Below are 23,405 nucleotides of genomic sequence, written 5' to 3'. Positions count from 1 at the left end.
ACGTCAGCAGTGAGAGCTTTCTCACAACAGAATCCAACACATCTAGATTCTAACACATTTTCCAGAAAAAGCCAAAAGGCAAACTGCATTGATGTGTTCTCAGAGGTCCTCACCAATGCTTTCAAGCATCAGGAACAACAACAGCCGGACAAAGAGATGAGTCAGCCGAAGTGACGTGGCAAACTATGTGGCAAGCCAATTCTTTCTCCCTCAGCTCCTTTGGTTGATCTTTTTTTTTTTTTAAAGTCTCCTTAAACGCATGGCAGAGATTTGGAGGGAGGTTGAAACCTCAACATCTTCTAAAATAATTTCTCATCTCTCTTTCTCTCTCTTTTCTGTTTCCATTTTACTTCTCCATAGTAACACCAGAGCCGGTTGGAGACTCTACAATCCACCCTTCCCTTGACTGACCCTGTCATTATGTGCATTATTAAGCTCTGATTGCAGCTTTAGTCTCATTCACGAGTCCTCCTTCCAGAAACTTTCAGCAGATTATTACCATTGTGGAGCAATGGGATCGTCTTTAGCACCCGAAAAGACGCTCGCTGAGGAGAAAGTTTCAAGCATGAGGACAGATTAAGTCGCATGCATAAGGGATGTTATTATACAGCTTTCAAACCTTGTTTAAAACGGAGACAACTATGTTTTGCCAGACTGAGGAGCATTTAAGTTTAAGTTGAGCTGTATCCACCCACAAACCACCCCTAGCGTTGTGCATGAAGTCAAAATGAAGATCAAGTAGAGCTTTTTTTTTTTGCACTGACGGACAATACAACCACACCTTCCAGAGATCATTTTTCCAGTGACAATAGACGACATTCTCCATTACATACCACCTTTTAAAAATCTCAAGTGCCCATTCAGTCCCTATCTACTTCAATTCTTGCCTCTAATATGTTTCATTTATATTAATTTGAAAAACACATACTATACTACCTATATTTCCTACTTTACAGAAGCTGAAAGACTGAGGGAAACAGTATGGGTGGCAGCTTGATAAAGCAACAAGTCTTCACTAAAAATAAAACTGCACAGAAGCAAAGTGTGAGTGTACAGATTCAGATGTCTGTGCTTCCTGGTGAGGAAAAAGAAAGAAAAAGAAAAGATGAAACCAAGATATCCACTATAGTCATCATCCACCAATGAGGTGTGTGTTCTCTTAAAGCAGAGGGGAAGTGCAAGAATGGTCAGAACAGCCGCAAACATAAAAACAACAAGGTGCTATATTTGCATTTGGTGTGACATTTATCTGCCAATGCTACCCATCTGTTCTCTCCCAGCAAACAAAATGGATGTCATCATCTCTTCACAGGACTTGCTTTATCACAGAATTGCAATGAGCTCCGGCCAGCTTTTCGAAAGACATGTACCTTGTTTGACGAAAATAAAATCTCCCATGTTGGGGTGGCTGCGTTAAAACTGCTGAACAGGACATAAAAAGGAGGATGTGGTATTTACTCATACATATACAGTACCTCGTAATGTGAAGGACGTTCAGTCATCAACTCAGCAGTCTGAAACATGGCCAGCCTTTCACATCAATACAATGTCAGAGGTTGGCTAAATGTCATCAACAATACCATCAGAATTTCTCGGGCATTCATACTAACTCATTATGGGTCCTTTGATATAGAGGTTCTTTGAGAATCTGAAGGACAATGCGACAGTGTTAGCTGGCTGGACCTATCGGGGGCCTGGGTCACACAGAGAGAGGACTATTTCACACCCGTCAGATTTCATTCCCACCCAGCCTGGGCACACTGAAAGACACCCATCAGGGGACCAGCCTTTGCCCCCTCGGCCTGTCTGGCCACTACAACCCCCTACCCACATATCCCATGTATGCGTGTGTATGTACATACATTCTCCCTCCCTCTCCCTCTGCATTACTTCCTCCACCCCTGAGGTCAGCTCTGTTTCTGACCTGCATTCTAAGACAATCTTTTTGACATATCTGCCCACGACTGGTTATGCCTTTGTGGGTCCGACTCTCTTTGTGTGAATGCTTTCTATGGCGGTCCCAGCTGACTCTCCGTCAGACTTTCTCACTAAAAACAGAGGGGTTCCCAGTGGCCAGAATGGGGAAATCTGATTTATCTAACCAAGCAGCCACAGCGTGTGTGAAGGGTTAGAGATGGCAAGTCAGACGAATCACTGAAACAGCTTAAATACATACAATCTTATTCAGTTGTTTATTACAAATACTGTAAATTCAAATAGTAATTCGACAAACATTTGTAATGTTTTTTCACACACATTCAAATGACCTCTATTGTATTTCTATTGTATTTATTGTATTTGTTGTAAATCTTTTAAGAAAAATAGCCATTGACTTTACAAAAATGTGGATTTTCTGGGATACAACATTAACAAACAGAGATCTATGTTAAGCTACACAAACCTTTCATCTCAACAAAATGGTATCTGTTAACATTTGAGTCTGTGTGAACATAAGACGAACTGCCTCAAGGCATTCTTGTGATATTGTGTAGAAAAAAGGGACAGATGGAACACCCCCAAAAGATAATGCCTCTGACCTATAACTTTTGGCTTTGAGGAAACATCTGCTTCTATTTTCATAAACTACATGTTATACTCATATCTCCACCAAAACTTTGACTCTTCAGGACAAGATGTCATTCCCCTTCTCGCTCTGTAAATGCAAAGTAACCAGTTGAGAGTTGACATGGACTTCAGTGAATTCATGTATTTGTTCAACCGTGGGAATTATTTCACGAAGCAATCTATATAAAGTACATCATGAAGGAACAACTTTAACAAGTTATTAGTCACTAATCATTAAGATACCAACTGAGAAATGCCATTTTATATTTTCTGTCTGCTTGCTGTGTTTATGAGTTGTTCAATGTAAGGTAACCTTGAAAAGTCTTGAAAGGCTCTTATAATTAAAACGTATTATTAATATATTTACTGTATGTGGGAAGCAGCTATGCATCACATTATAATACAAGGTGTGCATTACTCTACTCTGATTACTTTTTCCAAGAAACGAATAAAGTAAGGGGTTACATTTGCAAAAACAGTAATTAGATTTCCGTCACTGAGACTCAATGAAAAACCCCTGAATCCCCGGTATTGACATTTTTGTAGAGTCAAATTAGTCGCAAGGACGATACCATAGTATCATTACAATTCCGTGATCCAAAATGACTAGAATTGACTCATATCCATTAGTAGAGGGCAGAAATTAAATTTAGATTATAGGTACAGAGGAAGGGTTGCACGGTAGTGTAAGGGCTATAACCCCTACCTCATAGCAAGATTGTGAAGTGTTTGAATCTGGGTTGGGCCTCTCTGTATGAAGTTTGCATGTTCTCCTCCTGTTTTCCTTCTACAATCCAAAAGCATGGCCCTAGGTGTGCATGTGAGTGTGCACGTCTGTCCCTGTGCTTTCACTGTGATGGCCTGTGTACCCTGCCTTCACCAATAGTTTGGCCCGAGCACCCTGCGACCCTGGACTGGAAAATGGATGGATGGAACCAAAGAGGAAAAACACACCATCAGAGTCATTCTGCTGCATACTTAATGACACCTCTGGCTACACAAAGTAACCCAGTCATGCCCCTGGTTTTGTCATAGCCTTGGAGACAGAAGCACGCTCACGCACTTAGACAAACGACTCTAATGCTCACCTTACACGTTTAAACATTACAATCAGAGCTGGACTGGTGATAGTGGGAGGGGGAGGAGGGTGGTTGCTTTTATCAGTTCTCCCAGTGCTCCATTACCAAACCCCTTTCAGTCACAGGCCCACCTACCCCCAGAAAAATCCCTCCTAATGGCTCTGAGCAGTCTTCTTATAATACAAACGGGCTTTGTATACATTGTGCCAACGAAAGTAATGTGATATAGCGTGGTACCAACTGTAGTTCAAATCTTTTACTAATGCAGGTTTCCTATAAATGGCAGGATACAGGAAGTGCATGTTTCAGAGTAGGAATGTTGGGGGTCTCACTGAAGACAGTGTGTGGAGGAGAACGGAAAAAGGAATGAGATCAGAGCCACAAGTGCAGTGCAGACTGTTGCTGCAGAAACCTCAGCAGGCCGGTCCGGTTGTCCTTCTGGCTCAAGCTGAATGGCTGCAGCTCTGCAGCCTTTCTCCCTTTCAGCTCCTGCACATTAATGGATCTGAGCGTCTGCACAGAGGGGCAGCAGGACCAGCCTTCACGCAGACTGATTGCTTAACTTACTTTCTGCAAACCTCTCTGTGAGGCTCCTTTTCTCCATCTTCTGAATAACACCAAGCTAAGAGGAGGCGACTCTTAATGAACAAGGAGCTGCTTACAATACTGTCATAGGATCACTACTTCAGCATTTCCCATTGGTGCCAACTTGGCAACGTCCTGGAAATCATGGAAAGAGGGCCATCACTGAACAATGTCATGATTGCTGAGCCCCAAATGGTATGGACCCCACAGCTGTCGAGCACACGTTGAGGACTGGCCTCTCGACGTATCCCAGCATAAATGCCAAGAAGGCTACCTGACTCAAAATGCATTCTGCATCTCAAGTACGGATGACAGACATTAATTTATAAAGCCAGAAAAAACTGCAACTATTACCACCTGTTACAGTCTCGCCAAACATTTAGTTTATCATTTCACAATGTGGCGCTCTCCTCTCGTCTGTTGCTCTTTAAATGTCAGTTCAAATACGTTCATTGCTTAAGACATTGAAGCTGCTGTCACGCGCTACTAACCATCTGACAACTCACCTGCTTTCCCCTCTTAAACTCTCAGTGTTCTTACCAACTGAGAGCTCCCGATTATATATGACATATATTAAAAGTCAAAGCTGCACCAAACATATGTTGTATTGATCATGCTGATTAAATCAATCCAACTCTAAATGTGTTCAATGGGCCCTGCCTTCAAGTGAAAACGCATTGCTTTTGTTTCCTCTAAATAATGATGTCTTTTTCTACTGAAATGGCAGAGACACTGAAAATAGTGAAGTGAGCATGCCAGGCCACTAGTGGGTGCTGTTATTTGTTTTTTGTAATAAAACTGTCCAAACGTGCATGCAGGGAACAATATTCTATAAACATTAACAATAGCAAGTACATGGACTTTGCATGGACAGACGACCAAGTTGGATTATTATTATGGTGACTGTCAACTATAAAACAAGTCCCAGGAGAATATGGACTGGGAGTCATGACACTCTGGAGGACGCCATTGCTGATATCGTTCATCTTTTTGTGCATGTGAAGAATAACTACAGCCGTGATGCACATGCGCAGTAAAAGGCATTTTTGGAAAGGCATTTCCCCCCGCTTACACATTGACGGAGTCACAACATTTTCGAAAAGTTCTACCCTGGGAGTTGTTTTCAAAAAGTTGCATTTTCAGAGGCTTTCAGAAGCACCGTTGTTGTGTAAATGGATACACAAAATGCTACAAACGTATTCAGCACTGACATCATCTCTCTCAGATTTTTTTCCTTTCTGACTAAGACAGGTAAAACATTTTACTTTAGCCTCGAGTTTGATACACTCCATTTAAAAAGTTGACTAGCTGTGCATTACCTGTTCACTAAGTATCACACAATCCTGCAGGCGTGAGCGTTCAGAGACTGGCCATTTCACTCCTTTTTCTGTTTTTTGCCGTCTTTTTTCCTCTCATCTCTAAATATTTATGAAGCGCACTGATAAAACCCACAAGAGCTAATAATTTCAGTCCATGTGTCTGTGACTCATCTGGCACAGCTTCCTACAAATTTGCTTCTAAATGCATCTTCACATTGATTTTGTGCAAACTTCTGAAAAAAAAGTGAGACATTTGAAATTATTAAATCAATATTCACTTCCTGTTACACTCCAGTGTTCCCTCTGGATTTTCAGAAACTGGGGTGAGTGGGATTTTAGACAAGGGTGAATAGTTGGGGGACGGAGGGCATCCTTCACGTAAATATTCTCAGTCGGGCGTCTGTGTGTTGCCTGAAGTCTTATTTTAAGTGTGTAAAAACACACACACGCTGATAGTGAATTCAAACCTGTGTGTCCAAGAAGTGCAGAAGAGCACAATAACTAATCATACGCATAAAAAAACCCAACTAGGTGTAATGTGAAGAATGAGCAAGCTTAGCACACTCTCATTTAGTTCTTTGACATGAGAAAGAAACTTCAACACCACCTTCCTCAAGAATATATGGGAAGTAGAAACAATTTTGACATCCAGTTGGTACTTTATGATCGTTGGTCATGTTACAGGAGTATTGTATTAACCTCTGGCAAAATTTGGGTGGTGTCACGTGATACTCACTTAACATTCACCAGATGATGTTACAAGTTTTTGACAAAGCCGTCTTGTAACGCATGAGTGAAAGGCAGGGAGCGGTTGCAAGTCAATTGAGGATTCTTGACCGTATAAATAGTGGGCCTCTTCCCAATCATTTCTTCCATCAGGTGTCAAATAAAATGGTAGCTCAAAAAAGAAGTGCAGAAGCCGCTGGATGAGGATTCCCAACCCGCATTAAGATTAACATATGTTTCATACGCTTTCTGAGATTTTTGGGGGAAAAACTCTTTTGCAAGTTCTGTTCACAATTTGTCCCAACGCAATCACATGAGGCTTTAAGAGACACTTTGAGCGATTATATATCCTAATCAAACATCTGATTATTTTTAAGTCTTTCAATTTTAAGCCATACCCCCTTTTCTCATCTTGAAATCTCCCTTGTTATCCCTGACCAGGTGTTGAGCATCATTCGCAGTCATTCAGATGAGTACAGACCTCCCTCCTGACAACATGGGATTTCTTCAACTTTCAATAAAAAAAAAAAAAAAAAAAAAGGTTTCGTGTTCGAGGCGGTCTCTGCTTCTGCTCACTTGAAAGGCACGCCCTGACCGCCATGACCGTCCTGACCCTGCCCCCAAGCCCGTAATCTTAAGCCCACATCCGTCACTGCGACCCCTGACCCTGCCTTTCACCGCAAATCATGTGATCATCCTAACATTTCAAAGACGAGGACAGCGGGAGGACGACTGCTTGCTGACAATTTTCTCCTGTCCGCACTATTTCCAGTGCGTGCAGAAGTAACAAGGGTTCAGAAGATTTATCCTCAAGCACGACTACTTATACATAAATAAATCATACCTAACCCCCCCCCAAAAAAACAATAGCCAAAGTAGTTGGGTTTAAGGGGATGAGTAAAATCACATTTCAATGAAATACAAAGGCACAAAAATATGATGTAATGTCAGTAATGTGATAATGTCGTACTGCGTGACTTCCACCTCTGCATAAGGCTTACGTTGGAGCAGGAAAGACGACCTTGTCCTCTTTCTGGAGGGTGTAATGACACTATTTGCAGTGCCAAAATGTGAAGAGCGCTCTCTCTCTCCATCCCTGCACTAATTAGGGTGGTGACTCAGAATAAGTCCTCTAAGTTTAAAAGACCATAAGGATGACAGGAAACGAAAAGTTCATGACTCCTGAGAGAGTAGTGCTATAAGTATCTTCAAGATGTATTTTAGTGAGAGACTGTATCTTCAGGGTTTGGGATGGGTGAATCTGGTATAATCGTCAATCCTTCATTATCGTTCACTTATTTCATTCCTTTACAGCAGAGAAGTATCCCAATATTTCATTTTAAGTGCATCCCACTGGTCTACTCCAGAATTCAACCCTGAGAAAGTGGGTGAAGAGAACTGCCAGTGCATATTTAAGTGCAAGGGTTCACACAGATGGACTAACACACACTTATTAGATGAAGATGAGATGAATACAGACTTGGTCACTAGTGTGGGATTAAGTTGCGCGTGTGTGTGTAGAAGGTGAACTGAGGGAAGCCTGTGCCTTTACAGGCGAGAGAATGAAACCAGCAATGCCTCTGGGAGGTGACTATTATCATAGTGGCACAACAATGGGGTGCAGCAGGGTTCAGCTGCGTGGCCTCTTGTGAGTCGGTGTGGCCGATAACGCGGCTCCCTACCAGCCGTGGCTTTCCACTCGCTGAAAAGCTATTGTGTTAAAGGTGAAAGGACTAATAAGAGTGAATCTAAACGCTAATGAGTTTTCATTCAATCTTGATCAGGTGTGTTTACATCTAGTTAATAGAGCGGTGGAAATTCTAATTAGGTTTAGTTAATAGCCAGTTAATTGTTGAGGGATGGCATTTCTCTTCGACAGTGTTGTTACTTGTCGGCGACAACTTTTATTCATAAAGTTGGAGAATTTACATAATGATTAATTACTGAATTCCACTGTTGTGGTCTTTTTTAATTATATATCCAATTTGTTCTCCTTTTCACATTTTCGGTCTCGGCATGTTGAAACCGCAGCTTAATTACTGTTGCACATTTATAAGTCGGCACCCAATTCGTACAAAATACATTACAAACTTACAAAAAATACAATATCTAAGCCTTGTTGATTAAGTCTTGAGTTGCCATGATTAGTTAATTCACACTAAATTAACAAACTGTTAGTATAATTAGGAGGGTTTTTTTTTTATTCCAAAAGTATTCTCTAAATCGGGCTTGCTAGATTTGTTCATACCTCTGGATACTTTAGTCTTTCTATATAAAAACCTGGATATTTTAGCGAGGGCTCTTACAAAACAAAACATTTAACAATGTGTATCAGGGATTTTCCTTGTGACCTGAATGTGGCGAGCACAGCTATCAGCGGCAGTAGCCATCGATCTATTCCAAGTTAACTTTGGTTTCTCCAATTAATATGTTTCTCTGGAAAAGTCGACACGCAACCTTCTTTCCATTCGCCAAACTGTGCTGGTTTTGCAATAGACCATCTCTCCAATTTCCAAAACGCGGTGTTTTAAACCTGAAGTCGAGAGGAAAGAAATTTCTACCCAACGGCTCTGTGGCCCTGACTAGTGGCGGACATCTGCCTGACAGCTAACTGATTGGTTTAAATTATTAATATTTCTGATGCCAACTAGTTGGAGGGTTTTCGTAGAATCACCCAAAATTGTTATGGTCAGAACTCACTGAATATTCAAGAAAGTAATCCAATGATTGAACTATCACATTAATAATGAATTACTAAAGTAGCCATGTATTATAACTTCTTTTTACACACATTTGCATGTGAAATGTATTTGATATTATTTCATATTCTACTATTTTGTACGTACATATTTTAAATGGCCTATTACTGCCATTAGCCTTCATCCGACAAGAGTCAGAATGAGCTCTTCACATTCAGTGGAAATTCATCATGCTCAGCTGAGGGACGGTTTCTAAAAATACCAAAATTACACAGTTAAAAGTGCACATATTCGTCATTAGAAAAACTTTCTTCCATATATTAACTATCCGCCCATCGGGCTTGCTGGATGACGCAATGAAAAGCATATTACCACGATGAGCCACAGTGGAATAAATTCACAATTTCAAAAACGATACTCACCAACCAAGGACGAAAATATTCACCTGCAGATGTGCATTGCTGAAAATTGAGTGTTTACTCAGCTTTAAATGTGACTCGCAGTCTTCATCCAATCTGAACTCCCTGCTCTCCTGCTGAGCATATCTGTGCAGACTCATTGACCACCTGCTTCAAGCCACATATTCTGACTCTTTTTTTATCCTGCTTCTTTCAAAGTCCCCTGTTCCCTCCTCCCAGATTTAGCCCACCTCCTCTACCTCCCTCCCATTATTCTGCTTTCTCCCCTCCCTCCTCCTCCTCCCCTGTCTCAGCCTGTAAGGTGGGAATTGGGAAAATCCCAAAGCACTCGAGGAATCCTGCTGTTTTCTGTCTGCCTGTATCTGCCTCAGAAAATGACTTGTCCCCCTCCCCCCACAACAAAAGTTTGGCCTGAAAGGCAAAATTCAGACCACTGCTGTTGCCTTGACCTGACATGTAAACACACACACACTCACTCACCTGAATTGTATAAGAGAAGGATAAGAGGCACTTAGGAAGCAAAGAATGAATTTATATAATCTAACAATTCCACACTGAGGCCACTCCCCAACCACTTCTTTGCCACTATCTATAACCACTCCCTAAACTTTAGTATCATGCCCCTCGACCCGGTATCATGTTCAGCTGCCTATCAGTGCCGCGGCAGCTCTCCCACCCTCTCTCATTACCTCTCCTCTTCCAGCAAAGTCTCAGTTAAGCCTGTGCTCCAGCATGGCTGCTTTAACCCTTTTCCTGGTTCACCAGCTCAGCCAGCAAAACGCCTGTTTAAGTAGACACGCACGCACGCACGCACACACGCACGCACGCACGCACGCACGCACTCACGCACTCACACACACATACACACGAGCAGAGAATCACTCCACCATCCGGCTGGTAGCCATGCCTGTGCCCAGCACCCGCAGGCCAAGAGCAACCCTCTATAGAAAAGCTTTTAATTTGATAACAGCGAGAGGACGAAGAAAAGTGGAGCGCAGGGAGACGTAAAATGGGGAGGGTGGTTAGCGGTGGGAGGGTCGGGGTGTCGAGTAATGTCATTAGGCTACGACTGGCTTTAAGGAATCTCCGTTCCCGGAGCCCGGAGGCAGATCAATAAAGCAGAGTGTGGAGAACGGCTGCTGGCAGCACTCCCCCTCAGCTACAGGAGCCGCTTGTCTGGAATTAAGACAATTCTGAAAATCCCATTTTGGAGAAAGGCCGGGCCTCACTGACGGTGTCCCCACTTACTGAAAATGCTTCCTCCTCACAAATCTTTTGTTTTTTTTCCTCTCCCTGATATATTTAGAAGTCATTACAGCACACAATGAGCAGTGAACTTCCTTTAAAATTGTTGAAAAATATACAGTATCTCATTGGTGTGTAATTACCCATTTCAAATGGGTATGAACGTGGCCATATCAAGACACCCTCTATGAAAAAAAAAAAAAGAAGAAGAAATTGTGTCTTCAAAACCACAATTTCCACACATGCCAGACACTTACTTCTCCCAGCCAAGAGAACACTCATTCAACAATGGGCTTGTTAATATAATAAAACTTTGCACATCTGCAACCATTTCATGCAGTGATGTTTGTTTCTATTATTAGCATATTGTGTGTGTGTGTGTGTGTGTGTGTGTGTGTGTGTGTGTGTGTGTGTGTGTGTGTGTGTGTGTGTGTGTGTGTGTGTGTGTGTGTGTGTGTGACTACAGCTTTAGCTAAAGATACACGTGGACAGGGCCAAGCGAGCCTTAATTCCATGGTAGCCTTTTCCACAAACTCGGCTTCGCCTGCGCCGGCCAAATCCAACATGCCCATAATAAGCTACGACACACTGCTCCCTGCTTTGATAAACCAAAACAGTGTGTCAGAAATAGAACTCAAGGGCCACTACTCTTGGCGCAGCAGCAGGGACCCAATAAAGCCTAAATGTCACCCACATTATACATAGCACGATGGGAAGGATCAATCACTCATTGTGTGCTTCCACAGCAAATTAACCTTTAAGTAAATACGTGATGGCGATGCTTAAACACTGAGCTTCTATACATACCCAATAGCTTTTAACATTTGGAGCCTTCAAGATGAGCACTGGTGCAGTGGTCATCTAAAAGCCCGAAAACCTTAACATTTTCCAGGAGTTATCTATACCCAGTCATAACATAGCTGGTCCCACACTCTTTAATATAGTCCTCGAGGCTTCAGAATCCTGCGGGAGTGTTTTACTTATACTTAGCCATCTGTTGCATATGGCCGCAGAGCGATCGCAGCTGCCACAGTGTCATAAATAAATAAAATTCAATTACAAAATGTTGAATCAATCGCTAAAGCTGCGCCGAGAGGCACACAATCTTGCTTTGCATGGAGAATCAATCGCAGATAGCACAGGACCCATTACACATGTTTACTCCAGCGACGGATAATGGAAAATAGACCCAAAAAGAAGCTAACCAACAAGTCAAGTGTGTCAAGAGTTTTTCCAGAAAAAGGAAACACTCTGCTCCCAAAAGAAGTGAAAATGAATGTCATTGTTAAAAACATTGTTTCCCGAGGAATGGAGTTTTAAGTACCTGACATTATCTTCTGTGTAAGTCCCGCACGTAAAAAAAATATTAATAATGCACAAGATTCCTTTTTATAATCTTTAGTGGCTTTCCAGCATAATTATTTTTTGGGCTTTTTTAAAGATTTGTTTCATCCATCCATCTTTTATTTAATGTGGAGTCGTCGTGGTGAAAAGCAGTGCGTGAGTGCAACAATTTGTGCCAGACCAGCAGAGGAAAAACAACATGCAGAGCAGAAAAACTACGATGCACATTTATGCATTGGAATGGAAAAAAAATCTGTAGCAGATGTGTGGCAATAACAAAATCGCAAAATTTACCAGGGTGTTGCTGTGCATATATTGTATATTGCATATATAAAGAAGGAACCACAATAAATTTAAAGACTCGTTAAAAAGACAGAAGGACCCCATGTGACCCACATAAGCTTACGTTTTTTTTTCCCCCCTAACCTCAGTATGCGAATGAAGAAAGCAGAGCATCGAGTAGCCGCTGAGTCAAGCATTTTTCTTGAGCTGAATCACCGCTGCCCTTCGATGAGGTTCATAATGTAAGTTTATTTTAATTCAGTGTGGCTGAACTCGTATAAGATTTTATGCATCGATTACAAGAAGCTTGGAGCAGCCCGGTTTAAGTCAAAAAAACGACAAAGTCAAGTGCTCAGAGTAAAGGTTAAACTTTGTTTGTTTGCACAGAGAAGGTCAATCTATTTGTTGGATCAGCACAAAACCGACAGGCCCAGAAAGACCAGCAGCAGCAGGCGAAACCAAATAATTGTCCAAAATGGATCGCGAAAGAGATCGATAACAACGGCGACCAGCTCAAACCGAGCACACCGATCATTCATAACCAGGAGGAAATAAAATGGTGAAGAAGACGCACAGACAAATAGGAGCTGTTGAAGGTGCTACGCTGAAGATGAGCTGAAAATTAAGTGAGGAGTTCAGATCAGGCACAATGCAGGGGGAAAAGCTTAGCAGGCGGTGCGTCATAGTCGCGGCTTGTTTCCTGACAGTGGTTTTGGTAATCATGTACCGACTTCAACTATGGAGTGCACACAGAGATTTGAAAAACTTAAAAGGGGAGCTGTTATGATATCCTCTAATTCGCATCAGGAATATAGCGTATGCAATGCAAAAAAGCCTTTCATTAAACTCTGCCACGAGATCAGATTGTGAGAAAAACCGCCTGTTTTAGTCTCATCTTTAAGGAGAAACCTCCGTCTTTAGTCTGATGTGGATGCACAGTTTGGAACAGGCTTCCAAAACCATCTTGCCAAAGATGTGTTTAAATGTTCCCCTGCCCCAGATACAAGACACTCTATATCTAAATGATGAGTCTGGTGTCAAATTACAAGCAATGAAACCTGCCTGCCAGGAGGCTCAGCACTTTTGAAGGAGGCTTCCCGAGAGCCAAAAGAAGAAATTGGGCTATCTCAGAGGGGGTGTTGAAAAGAATGGAGCCAAAATGTCTTGTTTCAGAGAGAAAGAAGGGGCTGCGTACAAGAAATATTTTTTAACAGTAAAAGATTACAAGCAACATTGGCTAATTAAAAAAAAATTTTTTCGCATAAGTTTCCTTTAAAGAAATATCACTAAAATATGATTCATGTGACAGAAGTGGAAAATCAAAATCCCCCACCCTGACCTAAATCCAATCCAGCACCTATGGGATGCCACGGAGAGCAAAATGCCAGCTCCCTGATGCTGCAGTGTGGAAAATAGGAAGGCTTTTCTCCCCACAGCTGTTGCAAGGACCGGCTGATTCCACAGACATAGTGGACATTGTCAAGTGATTTTACAAGCTGGTCGATATCAAACCACATGCTGAAGCAATGTAATCTCTTGTGAAACAACTGTCGAGTACAATGGAGAAATGCTGCTCTTGTAGAAATGTGAGGTACAAGAAGCAGGTGCCCAGTGTGCTTTTTATAGCACAGCCACTATGAAGACTCCATCGCAGAGAAACCCACACAGCCACAAGGATGCAGCAAGCATGGATTGCCCTTCCAAGTGTGTAATTCCCATTAATCGCAAGCTATAAAGACAAGTCAGCAAATTTAAATGGAAGTAAGGAGCCAGTGAAAGATTTGTTGGAAGTTACGGGCTGACAGACTTTACCAACAGAGTTAATGGGTCGAGGAAGGTCATTCCAGCTGTTTTTTTTTTTTTTGTTTGTTTTAATAAATTGTGGAACTGTTTTCCCCCTGAGGAACACTAAGGTCGTGAACCTTACAGCTGCATGGATACAGTTAATACAGCAGTCCATGGAAAACTGACAGACAGAAGGACAGATGGACATCAACAGGTCCATCTCCCTTTTCCAGCTGTTGTCAGAGCAGCAGTGGCCCCAAGGCACAATGATTAACGCCTCAGTCAAATGTTACACAAACCAGATGGTAAAGAGAGAAGAGAAGGGCAAAGTCCTTTCTCTCCCGCTCAGAAGACACACACACACACACACACACACACACACACACACACACACACACACACACACACACACACACACACACACACACACACACACACACACACACACACACACACACACACACACACACACACACACACACACACACACACACACACAATGCCACTCCATACATGCCTAATCTTGTGCTCACACACAATGTTTAAGTCATTTTAATAAACATCCTGCCCATAGTTGGAGGAGTTCTTTGCAGAGGGTTCGTAAGTGTACATAAAGCAGCTTCTCCTTCAAAAACACCAGTGTAAAAACACAATTACACAACGGAATTGGTTTTACAACATTACTATCTTTGTGTGCCCAAACCATAAAAGCTTGATAAAAAAAAGAAAAAAAAAGAAAAAAGGGAGCAATCTAACCTGAGCTCTCTGGGAGGAAAAAAAGGAAACATCTATCGTCAAGTATTTGAGACAAAAAGCATTCTCACAAAAGAAACATGTAAACTAAATCAATCTTTCCTTCCGTTATTTTAATCATGCCCTCCAAACTTTGGCTGTGACATTCATCAAACTGCCCAGACCAGTTCACAATCATTTTATTTTTTTGAAAACATTCAACAAGGGTGGGACAGCAAATCCATTAGTGTATCTGTACATACCACCACTGTGCAAAAACAGGCACTTTTACACACACACATGTGCTGCACCACCAATCCCATAAGCTTTTGGTATGAAACTTTACTGACAAAAAAGCGGTCTGGCCAAAAAAAAAGAAAAGAAAAAAAAAAAAGGCATCAAAGCACTCACATGCATATTGACTCAAATCGTAAGCTGGATCCTTTCACCAAGCACAGAGCATCTCACATATCAAAGGTCTCCCTCAAACATTCAATAGCATCCCCCTTTAGCTTGCAACATGAAAGACAAGACTGTGGTGTCTTAATAATGTGCCGTTTACCCCATTCCCACAGGCAAACTTCAAACGGGGAGACAACATAAGTTGAAACCTTTAACCATCTCATTGGGTTGGTCTTTGCTGCTCGTTTTATTGAGAAATTATCAGCAGGTAAGGGTCCTATAAACAATTTGGCGCACTGAATGCCTTACCAGATTCTGCCTTTTCAGATCTGTTTTATACACTTGCTGGGGCTCCTCCAAGAGTTGAGGGGAGAGTGTGAATATGTATTGCGAACATCTGGCCGAGTCCTTATCACCATGGGAAAATGTCGAAGGACAAGTCCATGTTATCCCCCCCTTCGGGGCCTGTGCCTGTCTCTTCTAGATGTCGACTGTGGTTTTTAGCAGCTTTGCCAAACTGTCAAAAGTAGCGCTTCTCATTAACGCGGCATTACAGAAAAGTGATAGGCTCGATTGCCGTCTGTTTGCCGCTTTTCTTCATGCAAGCTGGACCTGAGGCTGTTTTGCTTTTAATGCCACACAGTACCCTCCACAACTGAACCATGTGGGCAGAACTAAGTAAAGTCAGTAAATTAAATTAGGCGAGCCGAGGTTGTGAGAGAGGAACGCAAACAGATGCCGACTGTTGAACCATTTGTTTTACGCTCATCAAAAATAACTCAATTGTGGTCGTTATGAAATACATATGAGGAGAATTAAGAACCTTGAATAATTCATATAAATGTCGTGATGTGCGACAGGTGGCAGTAACAACAAAATCCTTCTCAGTGTATGGATCTATCTGATTGTCTACATTAAGAAATTTACATTTTAAAAGGCTACAATATACGGTATACTTGTTTAATGTTATCTACAAATATCTCACAAATGAGGTAAAAGTAAATATGTCATTGCAGTCTTTCCAACATGCCAAAGCCCATTTCGTCTTGCAGTACAGGTTTGCACCACTAGATGTTGTATTGAGACATTTTAAGAAGCAGCAGAAGGAACACATGATATGACAATAAGCCTACGATCTTGCTATTACACAGGAGTATAGTCTGCTCAACATGTAGGGACACTATTTACACAATGGACAGAATCTGGATCATTAGAACAACCAAGAAACCGATCAAAGTCTCCTTTAAAAGGGAGAGTTACATTCAAGACAGTACGCCATGTTAACATGCAGTCCTTCCACAATGGACACAAAATATTTTTGGCATTTTTGATTTTCTTCTTTGTTATCTCTGCCAATAAAAAAAAATGTCTAAATGTAAACACACTTAAGTGTATAAAATTGGCCAGGTTTTCCTTTTGACGCGCACATCAACATCTACATTGGGCCAGACATCGGAAAATAAATGTCAGGACACGTCTGACTGTGTGATGCAAGGATCAAACAAAACAAAACAAAACAAAAAAACAAGAGGTAGGTGTTCAGAGAAAACTGGATTTTAAGAGACAAAAGTGCTGTGCACAAAAATAAAGCTAAGACACGGGAGGACACAAAGCCATCTGCAAAATAAGATGACAGCTGCTTGATGCAAGGTAAAATGTTTAATCTCCAGCAAAATTATGCATCCATATAGGTTACAAAACCTTTCTCAGGCATGGAATATATCTTATTGGCTACATAAAGATATTAAAGAGACAGTTTTCTGTCATTCACAGAGGTTTATTACAGATCCAGACAGCGGTAGGAAAAGAGCCATGAATAGGTGGGATGTTTGACATCCTACACACGGGAATAAAGCAGGTAGTATCCTGTCGCTCTCTATGAGGACAAGTGGCGTCACAAACAGGAAAGTATGTGACAGAGCGATATGAATATTTATATATTTCTAATAAAATCCCTTGAAAGAAATATGGGCCTTAAGTAAATTTGATAGACTGCTTCAGTATGTATACTACACATTCAATGTTAATTTGAGCTGATGTTTGAATTTGGCATTGACACCAGCAACTGGATTTACAACCAACGTCAATTCAGTGTTATTTAAATAAAAAGATAGCCTTCAATTCCATCATAAAAACCTACAGATATGTCACTGGGTTCAAGCTAAGAGAAGAATTTTTGTAATGAGTCTACAATCTTTATTCCAACATCAAAACAACACATTGCTCGCACTGTCGGATTAATGGAGAGGAATGCAAATCAGAAGGGAGCTCTTTTTTTTTTTTTTTTTTTTAATCTAAATGTACAAAGATGAGAGAGACAGGGATATAGTGTGGAACAGAGAAACAGAAACATCTGGAGTTCCTGGTGAGTTCACACATCAGTCAAAGGCAACTTGTGGTGAGAATAAAACACCACAAGCTGTGCAGCAGTTGGATTCATGTGACAAAGTCACGAGCGAAAGAAAAGTTTGAAAACACCTTAAGAGTTCCAAACTAAAATCACAAAGTTCTGGATAATGACGCTTTCACGGTTGATTGGTATGAATAACTGTGATTATAATGTAACTGTCTGATTGCAGGAAATGTCAAGGTGTACTTCGGTAATTTTGCCTCATGTTTTACAATGGCCAGCAGTATAATAAAACAAAAGCTACTCATGTTTCCATAATTTACTAAATTATTCATTTTTTTCTTTTGCTTTGCAGTTGGCATATTTCATCCATTGTGTGACAGTGTGTTTTAAGTTTGAATGACAGAAATACAGAGCAGCAAATTAGGATTAAAGAGAAAAGCAGTTGGCCAAGCGAGCCACCAGAGAACTGAAGCGGTGCCAGTGCACCCACACGCTTTGGCACGGACTCACTTCATGCCAGACTGAAGGAAAGATAGGGAATATTCATGTCTTTAATCAGACAAGATATTAAAAGAACACGGATAACCCAGATGCCTGAATCGACTACGGCTTCGCCTTCATGCATCAATTTGAGTTTGGCGTGATCCCGGGAGCCGTCACAAGAGGACAGGAACTCGGGCACGCACACCGCCGCAGCGCCAGCGGACGCGATTGTGACTCTCACTTGTGTGGAAGCCAACCGGGACGGAGAGAGAAAGAGGTGTTGGTAAGTTGGTGCATAATTTGAAACACTGAATGAATTGAAGGCGGAACAAAATGACTTAACTGCATTTTAAATCCATCCATCTTCTAGAGCACTTCATCCAACACTAATCGCAGAGTGCCGGAGCCGATTCCAGCTGGGCGAAAGCCGGGTACGTGCAGACGAGTCGCCAATGCATCGCGGGGCAAACACAGATCGGGGAAATGACCAACTAACCCTAAATGCAAGTGGTTTTTTTAATGGGAGTAAAACAAAATACTTGTGGAAAACCTGGGAAGAACATGCAAACCCGGCACAGACTCAAATCAGGAGCGTTCACACTATGAGGCAAGGCTGCTCATCATTATAAATCATAAGCCTTTTAAATTTAAAGCGACAAGTGAAAACGCAAAACGTTTCTTAGGCTTTGGGGTTCCATTTACACAGTGACGGTGCTCGAAGCAACTGAAAACGCAACTTTTGGAAAACGCTCCGGCTCAGTCTTCTTGAGAACCCGGGGAAACAAAACTTTCTGAAAACGCACGGGCTCTGTCTCCGTGTAGACGGCTGCTCATGCACATTCGCGCCACGGCCACGCTGAACAGTTCTTCTGATAATAACAATCCAACTTTGTTGACTGTCCATACGGACATCCGCGTACTCGCCATTGTTAATGTTTACAGCGTACCGTTATCTGCGCACGTGTGTGCGTGGCTTCATTACAAGAACAAACAACGCCCAACATGACAACATGGTTTTCAGCGTTTCTGCCGTTGCCAGGTAAACGGGCATCGTTTCCAAAACGTTGCAGTGAAAGAGAGAAACTTGTCGTGTAAACAGGGTCTAAGTCAGCAACCCTAAGAGGTAAGAGAATGGTAACACCGCCACAGATGTGGCATCCCTAGGTGGCAGAGTAGTTGTCATCTTTTTCTTTTAGCTCTAGGCCATTAGGAGAGCCTGTGAGCAGCCTTACTGGAGCCCAGCTGGCTGTGCAGCACTATTACAGGGAGCCTGTTTAGACTCTGACCCTGCAGCCTGCGGAGAGCTGGGGAAAAAGAAAGAAAAAAACCCAACAACTTCTAAAGCACCTCGGTCTACCATCCACGAGAGATGCAGAAATCAGACAGGTTGCTTGGCATTCAGGCCCCCCCTCCCACTGTTAGTGAGGTATGGTGGTCTAATAATGAGCATTCCAGTTTCACATCCTTCCAGTGTTGGAACAGGTGTTTTTGACGAGTAGTTGTCATACAGCAATGGGAAAAAACAAACAAACATGTAAAATGAAAACACATTAACACCTTTTCCATCTAACATCAACGTTTTTTAATTTTTTTATTACCACTTTTCTCCCCCCCCCTTCCTGTTTCAACAAATGAACTGACTGTTCCTGCAATGATTTGCACTAAGAGACGCATTCACTTCAGCAGTACATGTACAAGGTCTGAGCGGTTTGATGATTTGCCTTAAGATAACTACGAAATAAACCACGCAGATCTGACAAATGAGCTCAAGACTAAATTGGGATTCACACAGAGACAAAGGAAATAGAAGCAGCTGGCATGTATTCTGTCAATATGAAAGGCACTAGCTCAAATTACAACGAAACCCCGAGGCGATTGGGGCAACTTAAGCGCCGGCAAGGTTTCTTCTACTTCACGTGGACAGACGGTATTTAAAAAAAAAAAAAGGTGCAAATCTGTTGTTATTATGGGAATAACATGAGCAAACACAACAGCCGAGAGACAAGGAAAAGCCCAAGAAGATAACTTTAAAAGGGACTGTGTTGAGAGCCGTATGAGGCAGTGAAGTGAATGTCTGCTGCACTCCTCTGATCTGAGAGACAACCATTGTACGGATCGCATACCTGTGATTGTTCATGGCTGCACATGATATCAGAGCGACAGCAGCACACAATGCTTTGAAGAGGACACAGAGCTTAAGGAAAAGAGAGTCCCCCTCTTTGAAATAAACTAAAAAAAAAAAAAAAAACCCTCAAACTAAAGCTCTTTAGGCCCTCCTTATTTTAGGAAAAGACAGCCATGAGAAGAAAAAAAAAAAAAAAAAAAAAAAAAAAGGAAGAAGAAAATCACACCCACCACATAATCCAGCACCTGTCTTCAAAAACATATGCAGGAAGACGAGTGCAATTCATTGAATTGAGGTACACGCGGAGACTCACAGGAAGCACTCCGACAGGAGATAAACAGCCTACGACTGATTAAAACTGCAAAAGCCTTCAGTCTGCTTAAGTAGCTTGGTGTCCTCGACGGTGGGTGATTATCCTGCGCCTGGCTGTGGGGTATATTAGACTGTCACAGAGCAGTTACAGAACAGCCAGCTGGTCGAGCCACAGCATCCTGGGCGAGGAAGCATTTCTATCGTTGTGGAGCAGATGAGCTCTGCACAGAGCAGCGCAAAGCCCTGGGGGTGGGGGGGTGGGGGGCAACACAGAGAAAAGCAGCAAGTGGTAAGAATGTGGCTGCTCTGCGATCAGCCGGTTTAATCACAATGATGGGCTTGGCACTGAGCGTTAGGAGTCAAAGTTCTGGATGACGTTATGCAGTTTACAAGCAGGAATCTAGCTGAACTAACACTTAATTCTCATAATATAGCAGCATGGGACACAGTTAAATTATCATTAGAAAAAAGTTTGTGTTAAAATCACACCATTTAAAAGAGGGGCAGAGTCTTTTTTTTTTTTTCCAGGGGAGAAAAATAACTAACTGAAGTGGTCTTTGAGGAGGGGAAAGGGGCCTTTGTGTAACGGCAGAGTCACGGTCATGGTGACAATAAAAGTCCCTCTGTCATGGGTTAGAGCTGTTTAACCTTTTGATCCTCTTCCCCTCTTAATGTGGTATTTGAGCCTTGAAAGCTTCTGGTATATCTCAAAAAGAATAGATCCACACAGACACCATAAAAAAAAAAATACATAAATAAATAACTGGAAACTTTCAGAGCTTAAGGAGTTTACTTGGTACCCAGTGTAGTTTACATTCCCGATGCTGCAATTCTCCAGATACAAGCACTAAAAAAAAAAGGAAGCTGATAATCCCGAATGCACCCCTAAAAGACAACAGCCGGGACACAATCAAACCACTGGCACATCTTTTTTTCACTTGTTTTGTGCGCTTCAAGTCAAAATATGCAACTAAAACGGAAAGATTTGGAAAACATATAAATATTTACAGTGAACTCAAATCTTGACTCAAAAGGTGGGGGATCCAAGTTTAAATTCCTGGTTGCGGGGAGAAAGAGTATCTGGTGTAAAAACTAGCAGAGTCTGTGGTGAAAGAGATTTGCTGTGGCAACTGCTGTAAATAACAATACATTTACAGCAATTACTAGTGAAGTGTGCAGAACTAATTAATCCCAGATGGACTTATAATTAAAAACTGTGGGCAATTTAAAGCCTCCAAACACAAGTATGGCTCGGTTTTAAGGTTTTTATGATGAAGATCATCCAAATTGTAGTGTTGAAGCTTCTGTGGGACTTCAGTTTGACGGTTTTATGATTGCTTTTAGATTTCACTATTTATAGTGTTTAAAGTATATATATATATGTTTTGCCTTTTTAGCTGAATGTTATGTCATGAATAGAAGCTCTGTAAATAATATTTACTATCATCATGGCAGTGACAAAAAGTTATACTTCCACAAAATGGGGGGAAAAAATAAATATTTGGAGTTTTATACCACTACAGAGGAAAGTTTGGGAGTAAAGTAAAAAACGTTCAAAGTAAACAAAAGTAAAACTATTTTGTCAACCGAGTCCAGTCTAAATAAACAACAGGTGATGCTGTGTATCTGCAGTTCATGAACCCAGGCGCGCAGAAAAAACAAAACAAAACAAAACAACAAGAAAAAACGCAGCGGCAGAAAGAGAAACAACCAACATTACCGTTAGAGCGTGGCCGCAGTCAATGCCACGACCAGCTGAGGGAGTTTGAAAGCAACTTCGCAAACGGGGGTGTCCTCAAACGCCTCCCCCTCCTCCTCCTCCTCCTCCTCCCCCCTGGACATTCATGCGTCAAAACAGCGGGGATCTCTCCAACACAGCGCCAAATGCGTAAAAGCGGGACGCGCCGGGCCGTGTGTGCTGACCGGGGAGGAGGGGGTGAAGGAGGGGGGGGAGGGCCTCGGTGGGTAAGCCTGTAAAGTTATTGCCACCATGGCACTTGGCAGCACATCAACGTGCATGCAGGGAGCCTGGTGGTTAAGAGGCTGCAGGCAGCGACGCAGAGAGGAAAAACTTCCAGAAATCACCACGCTGCTGCTGCCGCCGCCGCCGCCGCCGTTAGACCCCCGGCCGGACGAACCCACACACCTTCCGAACCGCAGGCTCAAAAGCACCACGGCGAGACTCTCCGTCCCAGGTAAACCGATAAATCGCAGCCTCCTCGGAAGGCTCCAAGGCGGGCGATACTTGGCGGCGGATGGGTCACATTTCTAAAGCCCCGTTGTCTGCGGTGTCGACGCGGTCAAGCGTCGCAAAGCAGCCACGTACAATAAATGAATAATAAGTTTCAACACGTCACACTTGGATTATAACAGCAAGGTCTGGTCATTTAAAAAAAAAAAAGTATATAAAAAAAGAATGAATAAGAAGCAAACTTCACCTTAAGTTATGTGGACCTCCTGGAAATCCATGCAGCAACTTGCTCTCTCTGTCGACGTTTCGCTGTTGCTCAACTTGTGGGGAGCGAACCAGCCAGAGTACCAGCTGAGAGCTCGAGGCAAGCGAGAGGACGGCACTGCGACTGCTTCCGGTCCGGACTTTCACAATAAACAACAAAAAAAACGCCAAACACGTTAAAAACTCATTAACAACTCGGTAATAACTGGCTTGAACAAAACAAGAAACCATCTTAGAGAGGGACCATGATGGATGTACTCCAAAAATTCGTTATTGTGCGGGTGAAATATATATATATTTTTCAATCATTTTGGGAGTGGAATTATGTGTTATTGTTTCAAAGGATGTCACATTTTAAACATACTGATTAAAAGTTTGAAATAGCACAAACAATGTAACGAGGGGCAGAGCTAATAATAATTAATATTTTTTCTGAGTTGTTATCAGATATGAATATTTTACAATTCTTTTTGACACGTCTGTGTGATTCAGATT

At 42.0% G+C, this 23,405-nt stretch overlaps 1 protein-coding gene across 1 annotated transcript in view; it reads right to left on the bottom strand.

Moving 5' to 3' along the window:
* The window catches only part of LOC308116587 (solute carrier family 45 member 3), a 34,057-nt gene extending 11,007 nt beyond the window's left edge, over positions 1-23,050 (bottom strand). The window contains exon 1 of the mRNA XM_080474844.1: positions 22,894-23,050. The gene's annotated coding sequence lies outside the window, so the exon portion shown is untranslated. The remainder of the gene's footprint in view (positions 1-22,893) is intronic.
* Between the last annotated feature and the right edge of the window lie 355 nt (positions 23,051-23,405).

Source organism: Lipophrys pholis, assembly GCF_963383615.2.
Source record: "Lipophrys pholis genome assembly, chromosome: 11".
NCBI classification, from domain to species: Eukaryota; Metazoa; Chordata; class Actinopteri; order Blenniiformes; family Blenniidae; genus Lipophrys; species Lipophrys pholis.
Note: the sequence above shows the minus strand (reverse complement) of the source record. Positions and strands in the feature narration are given on the sequence as shown.